Raw genomic sequence first — 9,663 nt, 5'->3', positions numbered from 1 at the left:
TCCCTCTGCCCCCCTCCCACCCACTGCTTCCCACTTTGGCTCCAGCAAAGCCTGGCAAGCACCATGGGCCTCCCAGCTGCTGGGCGATTTGCAATGGTTTCCCCCGCTACCACCGGCTCCCCCTGGAACCTGCTCCCACTGGCTTGACAGGCAGTCAGGGACAGATAAAAAATCTTTTTCTAAAATTTTAGGGGCTCTCTGGGCCATATAGAATAGCCTGGCCATATTTTGCCTGCCCCTGTTCTATAAGCTTCTTGCTGACTACTTTCTTTAATTCAGTAGTCTTCTGTGCTCATATTTTCCTTTGCTCTTTTCTTTTTCTTAGTCAAAACATTTTAGTATTATCAACTCTTCTTTCTACAGGCATCTCCAGACATTTTGTATATTTTTATATATTATTTGAGACCCCAGAGGTAAATTGTCACTACTTCCCCAGAGCACAACCAACTCAGACTGACAAAGCTTTCTCAAGAGGTCAGAAAAGCAGAAATGGGGCCATTTTGTTCTGTAGCAGTTCTCTCTTGTCTCAAACACTTCAGCCACATGGTAGCTGATAACTAGAGAATGAAATTTAGAAATCTACTTTTAGGAATGAGCTTTGATTAGAACTATGGTCCAGGGGAACGGCAAGAGTTAATTGATTTCTAAAGTCTGTTTGTGGCAAAGATTCATGTTCTCAGCATTTTAGCAACCAACGATCCAAAGTTAGCAGACAGAAAGGCAAATGCATCCTGGGAAACTGAAAACATGGAGCAGCAAAACAATCACTGCACCCCCTTAAAACCCATAACAAGATAGGAACTTACAGAATTAGTATCAGTTCACAATGACCAGCTCTTAACCCGGGGATCCCCAGTTTTGGTGGAGTGACCATATCAGAAGACCAGGAATGACCAAGTTAACATACTAAATGACAACATTAGGATGTTTACACATGATTTGTTTAAAAAAACAAAGGAACAGGCTGACAGGGCACAACATGAACAGCATGATGACCACAGGGTAAACCAATCAATTGTAGCTAGAAATGAAGTCATCAGGAGAAAAAGAATACAAAAGGAGGAATCCTCAAGCAACCATTTGAGGATGGCGCATCAGCCCCAAACCTCCAAGGTAGCTGATGTCTTGATTCAAGAAAGAATCATGAGGTGGTGCTTGTGTACTGGTCAGATGTACCATCTCCTTGTGAAATTTTAGGACTGGTAAATAAGTAGGATTCTGTAGTTATTTTGCTTGCCTCTCCTTGCATTAGTATTATTTGCTATCACTGTGTATCAATAAAACTCACTTATTTTTTAAGGAAAGGGGTCATAGTCAGTCATTTGGAAAGGCTGTGCTCACCCAAACAAGATACCAGAACTGGTTCATAAATCCAGTGCCAACATTTGTATATGCACACCACATACAGCTTGGAGGAGAAGCTGATTCAGCAGACCCTCTTCTGGGATGATAACTTAATTTCAGCAAAAGACACTATGAATCTTGTTTTTCAATGGCAATAGAATTATTCTGTTCACCCAAATTCTAACTGGTAGTCTTGGGCAATTGTCTCCCGTGAATTGATGTTGACATTGCATTTTTTCAAGTCGTCATTGAGGACATCTTTGAAATTCTTTCTCTGCCCTCGTTTTGAGCATACACCTTGACTGAGCTAGAAGAATAAAACTTGCGTCAAGAGTTTGAAGTCAGGCAACTAGATGATGTTGCTGGTCCAGTGAAGTTAATGTCAGAGAATCATCGCATCAATGCTTGTGGTGTTTGCTTGCAAGAAGACGCTAATGTTGGTGTGCCTATCTTTCCACTGGATTTGAAGGATTTTCTGCAGGCAGTGTTGATGGTACCTCTCCAACAACTTACGGTGCCTATTATACATTGTCCACATCTCAGATCCATTCAGCAATGGCATTTACAAATGTGCTCCAGGAGGCGGGGGGATGCTTTAGTTAGCAGAGCTCCAAGAGCTGCACTAATTTTAAGCGTCTGGAGGATCACATGTATCAGCATCCCCACCCTGAAAAATGGCATCAGGGCACTTTGAACTAAAGTTCATTGAATGAGATTTAGTTTAAAGTGCCCTGCTGCCATTTTTCAGTGCAGGGATGCTGATACACATGATATTGGAGTCTACTGGAGTGAGGTAATTACTGGACTGGAATTACAGTGCATTGGAGAAGCCTCACGTGTAAGAACCCTAAGGTGGGGAACCACAATTTCTTGATAAACTGTGAGCTTGGTTTTGGATTTGATATTGCAAGCTTCAAATACCAAGTTCCTCCAGCATCCAAAGGCTGCATTTGCACATTTGACGCAATGTTGGATTTCTTCATCAATGTCAGTCTTCTATGAGACATGGCTTCTGAGGTGTGGGGAAAGCTCAACATTTTTTTAGAGTCTTACCATGAATCTGAATTACCAGACCTGGGGACTGCTCATTAAGAGATTGTTGATGGAGGACCTTAGTCTTCTGAATCTTAAGCACCAGTCCCATTTTCTTGTATGCCTCAGTAAAGACATTGATGACTGCCTGAAGGTCTTCTTCTGAGTGAATGCAGGCTACAGCATCATCAGCATCATCACTAGAGCTTGATGATTGAGGTTGGGGTGATCTTAGTTTTGGCTTGGAGTTGGCTGAAATTAAACAGTTTACCACCCATTTGGTAATTTATCTCTACTCCAAGTGGAACCTTTTGTTGGTGGTCATTCATAACACTGCAGTGAAGAGTACCGAGAAGAGTATTGGAGTGAAGATGCAGCCTTGCTTACCTCCCATCTTAACCTCAAAGGGATCTGTGATAAATCAGTTACCGAGGTTACTCTTTTACTATGTTTAAAAATTGCAAATTCTCTGATAAAAATATCCAAAACTCTGATTAGAAAATGCCAAATCTGCATTTTTCCACAATTAAAATAACATGACCTCTATATTTATATGTGTGTGTGTATGTGTGTGCATGTATCAGTTGAACATAATATTTTATTGATAAATTTACAATTTTTTAAGCAATTTGGAATCCTACTACTGCCTCAGTCATTAAAATAATCTTCTTTGTTGTCCTTCATGGGTGAAGATGACTGCATCCAACAAGCAGGAGTGGGGGGGGGGCAGGAAGAAACAGGGAGGGAGAAAAGAGAAAAGGCCAAAAAAGGAAAGAGGAGAAAAGAGAAGAAAGAGAAAGGAATGGGGTGGAATCTAGGTCACATGGGAATGTAGGTGATTTATAAGCCTGATCTTTCCCATGAACAATTTGCTATAGCAAGGGCAGGAAAGCAATGAGAACTAGGTATGAGAGGTTTTCATTTTCCAGATCACATGTTTCTTCATTGCCCCTCATATGCATTGCTGTTCAAAGACCAATGCTCCATTCTGGATTGATGACCTCCAGGATGGACAGTCATGAGAGATTATAATAAAACAAATTCTAAATACCTATATATATTTTTTGGCATTTGATTTTAGGTTATCATGGAAAATCATAGCTTCCCCTGGCCCCTTTCCTCATCAGAATGCAGGTCCAGATGCAGCTATCCCTCCCCGCGCCCCCCTGCTTTGTGGCACTGAGCAGCCCTGCCCCTCACTCCCAAATCAAAGCTTCCTCAGGTTGCATGGCTGGCGCAGAGGCCAAGTGGAGGCTGTGGGTAAAGGGAGAGGATGCGGGCTGCCTACTGTGGGCTCTGGCCTCCCCACCCTGCTGCCCTTCCCCCAGGAGCCTCCACAGCCCAGCAGATGGGACCTGACATGGGAGGGCAGAGTAGGGCAGGGAGGCTCAGTGCTGCCACCATTGCCACCACCCCCAGGAACCCCACACCAGCCACACCACCATGGCAAGACATCCTTTACCTAGCCAGCAGCACTGGAGGACACAACTCTGTCTCTGCTCTGTCTCTGCTGCTGAGCAGGCAGAGAAAACCTCACCATAGTGGCATAGCTGGTGTAGGGATCCCAGAAACAATGGTGGTGATACCAAGCCTCCCCTCCCATTCCACCCTCCCATGTCAGTTCTGCTCACTGGGCTGCAGAGGTCCCCATGGGGGTGAAGCAGGGCAGGAAGCCCTGAGCCCACAGCAGGAAACCTGCATCCTCTCCCACCCCACATATAAATCTATGGGGGCACATGCTCCCCCATGCCTCCCATACCCATTCCCAGGAGCACGCACAACAGCAGAGAACCATCACCCCACTATCCCCAGCTAGAACATGTGCAACCCCAGCTGGGCAGTGCCTCCAGCCCCAGGCCCAGCCAGCAACCCTGCCCACTCCTTCCCTCATTGTGCCACCTCAGTCTCCCCCTGCTGCATCACTTATGCCCCCTGCACTTCTCCCCATGTCACCTATGCCCTCCCTGCCCCATAGACTTACCTGCAGGCATCTGCAGGAGCTGCTCTCCATCTCTGCCTGGGTCTGTATGACTGTCCATGTGTATGTGTGCACACACACACATGAATGTGGTGCTCCCTGCATCCCACTCCCCTGAGCCCCAAGGAGCCCCTTGCAGGCTAGAACTCTGCCAGTCTGCAAAGGGAAACCCATGGTTTCCTGCATTTTTCTCCTTTAAAGGAGAAAATCTGTGTTTTTCTGCAGCAAACAGAAAACCCAGATCCCAGTCCATTACTGAGAACTACCACTGACATACAATCATGAAACAGGCAAAGAATCATAACAAATTTCAGTGGGTATCCATACTTCAGAAGGATCCTCCACAGCACTTCTTGGTTGACAGAGGCAAAAGCTTTCATGTTGTTTCCAGCATCTTTTCCTGCAGCTAGTGAACTCTGAAGATCATGTCAGTTGTTCCTCTTGAAGCCCTAAATCCACACTGAGATTCCAGGAGGAGCTCTTCAGCAAGTGGGAGGAGTTGTTTCAGGACAGTTCTTCCAATGATCTTTCCTGTGGTAGATAGCAAGGTGATCCCTCTGTAATTTCCACAGTTGGACTTGTCTCCTTTCCTGAATATCTGCTGGGAGGGCAATACAACAGTGCACACAAAATCCAGGACATTTTTGGAGAGTGTTGGAGACATCTTCCTGGTGCAGGTGTTGGAGAGACCAACTACAGCCCATGCTCTTTTTGACCTTCTGCTCACAAACAGGGTAAAATTTGTGTGGATGTAGAAGTGGATGGCAACTTGGGCATTAGTGACCATGAGATGATCAAATTCAGGATCCTGACAAAAGGAAGAAAAGAGAGCAGCAGAGTATAGACCTTGGACTTCAGAAAAGGAGACTTTGACTCTCTCAGGGAACTGATGGGCAGGATCCCCTGGAAGGTCCATCTGAGAGGGAAAGGAGTTGAGAAGAGCTTGTTGTATCTTAAAGAAACCTTACTGAGAGCACAGGAACAAACCATGTCCGATGTGCAGGACGAATAGCAAATATGGTGGGCGACCAGCTTGGCTTAGCAGACAACTCTTCAGTAAGCTTAAACACAAAAATGAAGTTTACAAGAAGTGGAAACTTAGAAAAATGACTAGAGAGGAATACAAGAATATTGCTCGGGCATGCAGGGATGAAATCAGGAAGGCCAAAGTACAATTGGAGTTGCAGCTAGCAAGGGACATGAAGGGTAACGAGAAGGACTTCTACAAGTAGGTTATCAACAAAAGGAAGGTCAGGGAAAGTGTGGGTCCCTTACAGAATGAGGAGGCAACTTTGTGACAAATGATAAGGAAAAGGCTGAAGTACACTGAAGAACAGTGCTTTTGAAATAAAACAAAACTCAAAACAAAATACTGTCCCATCAAAACGGCAAAATGGAAGTCGAAATGAAATGGTGCTGTTTTTCACAGCCCTAGTATGTATGTGTATATATACCATTTAGATATGATGAATCTTTTGCCATTCTGACTGCATTAACATGCAGAGCCAGTGAAGAACATATGTAATGTCTACTCTACAGTTTCCATCTCCAGCAAAAACAAATCTAACTAATATATTAGTCTGAATTTTTTTAACCAGGTTCTGCAAGTCTGGGGTGCTCTTATTTCTATGGAGAGTGTTGCCATAATCATAGGAAACGGAAGGCCAGAGCTTGTGGGGGGGATCTTAGCCCCCCCAAAAAAACAAATTTTGTGGCGGCCAAAGACAGCAGCAGCACCATGGCACCACTTGGCATGCAGCCAGGCCAGCACCCCATGTGTGCTCAGTTCCTCACAGCTGAGGAAGAGCATATGCATTGAATGGTGCAGAGCATGATGGGAGTTGTAGTTCTCATTCTAATGCATGCACTCAGCCTCCCACCAAATAAAATTTTCTCCCTCCATCTATGGCCATAATCCCCCTCTGCCAACAGCATTGTTCAGATTTGTTCTCTGCAGTGTATTTTTCAGTGCTAAAGCCAGCCAAGTTTTAAATAAAGAGGTTTCTACCACTGCCTTTAGAAATGCTCCACAGTAAGAAACCAGTGTCCCAACATCCTACCTTAACTTTTCTGCTCAAATTTCATCCCCTGGACCCTAGTTGCAGCCATTGTTTGACCCTAAATATTCCTCTCCTTGGCATTTACATATTTTGAATACTTGCATGTAGTTTGTTGTGTTCGCTGCTGCTTCTTCTTATACCCAAGCTATATTTATTTCGTTTAAAAAAAAAGATGACTTCTTAAGATTTTACAAAGCATGATGTAATCAGTACAATTAAATTTCAGTGCCATTGAAAATCATCATTGAATTGTATAGGAATTCAACCACTTAACCAAGTGCCTATGTCTTCATCTATGCAAACATAATTATTTGAATCTTTCCTCAAACTGTGATTATTTTCATTTTGTGCTTTGCGTGATCACTCACTATCAGGCATGCATAATAGACAATGAAGCTGTAGGGTGCTTGCTTAATACAAAAGATGCATTTTACTTGATGGACTAGCCTTATGAATGAATCTACTTTTAGAAAACATAACTGAGCATAACCCTTTTCCATGAATGATTATGCAATAATTGTACTTTCATATCTGATGTACTGAATGATACAGTCTCCAAGCTCTTTGGACCCAATACAGCAAGGTTGCTTTCTTTTTCATCCTGTTCATGCATTACAGAAATAACTTTTGTCAACTACCAACACCAACTTGCCTGTCCAGAGAGAGCACACTCACACTGCAAAGTAATCTTAGCACATCAGTTCCAAACCTGCACCCAAGACTTCCATTTGAAGCTGTCTTAGGTTAGTGTTTTAAACAGATATAAATCAAATCCAATAGACATTGCACAGCACCTAAGACAATATGCATTCAGAATGTTCCTACTGAGTATGTACACAATCTCTGGGCAAACGTTTAAACCATAGTGAACATACATTTTGCTAATATAAAAATATGAATCAATCTTCTTGACTTACCCTGTTGGAAGTTTCTCCCTCTTTGACTGGTGGGATGGATGAAGGTAATAAAAGAGAATCTCTCTTTCCAGAAGTCCTGTCCCAATAGGATCAGACTGATGATTCCTAGAAAAGACTTTTTATTCATACCTTGTTTTCTAAATGCATGTATCCCTGTTGCTATTTTGGAACAGCTCCTCCAAAGGATAGAGTACTGAACCATCTATATTGTGTTATATATCATGGTCACAACTTCAGTTTGCATAAATCAGCACTGTTTCACTAAAGTCAATAGAGCTATCTCTATTTAGACCTATTTTCTCAATACTGGGAAATCAGTAGAGAGAAGGGGGGCAAGGGAAAATCAGAATCCCAAGTAACTAAAATCATTCTTTTAATTGGTACCATGCTCCTAAATCACTTAAGACCACATATGCAAAGATAGAGGCATCTAAAGACGCAGAATAGGTGCTAAATAGGATTAGGTATTTATCAGGATTTTCAAAAGCACTTAGGTGTCTAGTTGCCATTCATTTCAACTGAAGATAGACATCTGTTACCATCTAAAAAGCTGACCACTTCTGAAAATTTTGCCCTTCACTTTTAAATGGCGCCTTTAGTCTGCTTTTAGACATACCCATAAAGCCAGTTTTTTGCTTCCTCTGTATACTGCCATATCATTTCACAGTCTTTGTATTTTCATAGTAGACGCCAATAGGACTCTAAATTTATATGTGAAAGTAACTAGTCACCCTTCATAATTTTACACTGATACTATAGTGCCAGTGCAGTTTTGCTTCTAAGTCTCAAAGTGTACTACAGTAATACTTCAGGAATAAACATGGACAGACAGATTCTGACAGTGTGCTGACTACTTTCAAAACCCACTCCCTTTAATGGAACACAAGAAAATTGTCAGAATCTATGAGATGGTGCTCAGTGTAATACAGGATATAGCCCTTGATAGAAAAAAATCAAAGCTTAGAATTGCTTGGGCCACCCAGGGCTCATCTCTACCACTATGATGGTGTGTCCCAGCAAAGACAGAGTCAAATGTGGTCCACATATCCAAGTCAGCAGGCACTCTCTAAACACAGCTGCAGAGGGAGGTGGGGGGCACAGAACAGCCTCACTGGCAAAATCCTGGGTCTGGAGTTCATCAGTGGACTTGGATAGGTGGTTCATGCTTGTCCTTGTTCTTGCCCTGGCCTGCGGCTCCTGCCAGATAGACTCAGCTTTAGGGTTTGTCTACACTGCAAACTGCAGTGTCATGTTGAGGTACCAAAGGAAGCTGTGACTGATCTAGCTCAGGTCCAAAGGGCAGTCTAGCCACAGTAGACAAAGCTCAGTACAGGATAATTCTCAGCTAGGCTGCTTCTGTTCCCCTAGCTTGTTCATTTAATGTTAGCTCACATATCTTTACACCGTCATACTACACTGTACTACTTCTGTGAGACATAGCTTCAGTTAACATAGAAGAGACATTAATCCTCTATTTTTTCCTTATACCTTTTCATATTTTCACCCTAGTTCATAACAAGGATTCCTGAATACTGGTGAGTGGGGAACAGCAGATGCAGAAATGAAAGAATCAAGCTACAGAATTATTTATTTTAGAAAACAAACACTAGACAGATTGAAAATGGCCACTGCTGCTGCCATGGGTATTCGGACACAAGATTATGTAATTGTAAGTCATTATTATTAACCAAATGCTAGCCAGTACTTTGGAGAAGTTAGAAAATTCATAATCTGCAGGATAAGCATGGAGAAACTTTTGTCCATATCTGTCCCAGTCCTCCAGAAAGGTGACATGTTGAGATTGTTAATGCTTATGAATAGTTCCCAAGTGCAGTCAAGAATTCACAGGACATAGCCTCATGCATAAATACATTCATCCCACTCATTCACATCCACGATCTATTCATACTTTTAACAAAAAGTGTCCGTGAGGAGATCATCCACAGAGATCCCACCAGCCACAAAGGAGACACAGGCCTCATACAGACATTCATTTTCTCCTGAGAGAGTTGCTGCTTTCCCAGGAAAAACCATCAGTGCACAGATGTTCAGGCTTTTTCTCCCAGAGTAAAAACAGCCGCTCCAGGACAAAAATAACCTAGGAACAACAAGGGTTAAATAACTCCTAAGGGAATTTCTCTTGAGAAAGCAAATGTCTGGGAGTTTCATGCTTCATTTGCACTGTATACATGAGCTTAGTACTGAAACTATTCCACAGTTTTAAGAAAATGTTCCTAAATTTGCAGAGGAATTAAGTGCCTATAGAAGAGAGATGCTGACCATCGATGCACCTCAGGGCAGAGCTGTTTTCACTAACCTGACCTTATCTGCA

The sequence above is a fragment of the Gavialis gangeticus genome, unplaced genomic scaffold (assembly GCF_001723915.1).
Source record: "Gavialis gangeticus isolate Ggan-Ray unplaced genomic scaffold, GavGan_comp1, whole genome shotgun sequence".
In the NCBI taxonomy this organism is placed as follows: Eukaryota; Metazoa; Chordata; order Crocodylia; family Gavialidae; genus Gavialis; species Gavialis gangeticus.
This window is presented reverse-complemented; position numbering follows the sequence as displayed.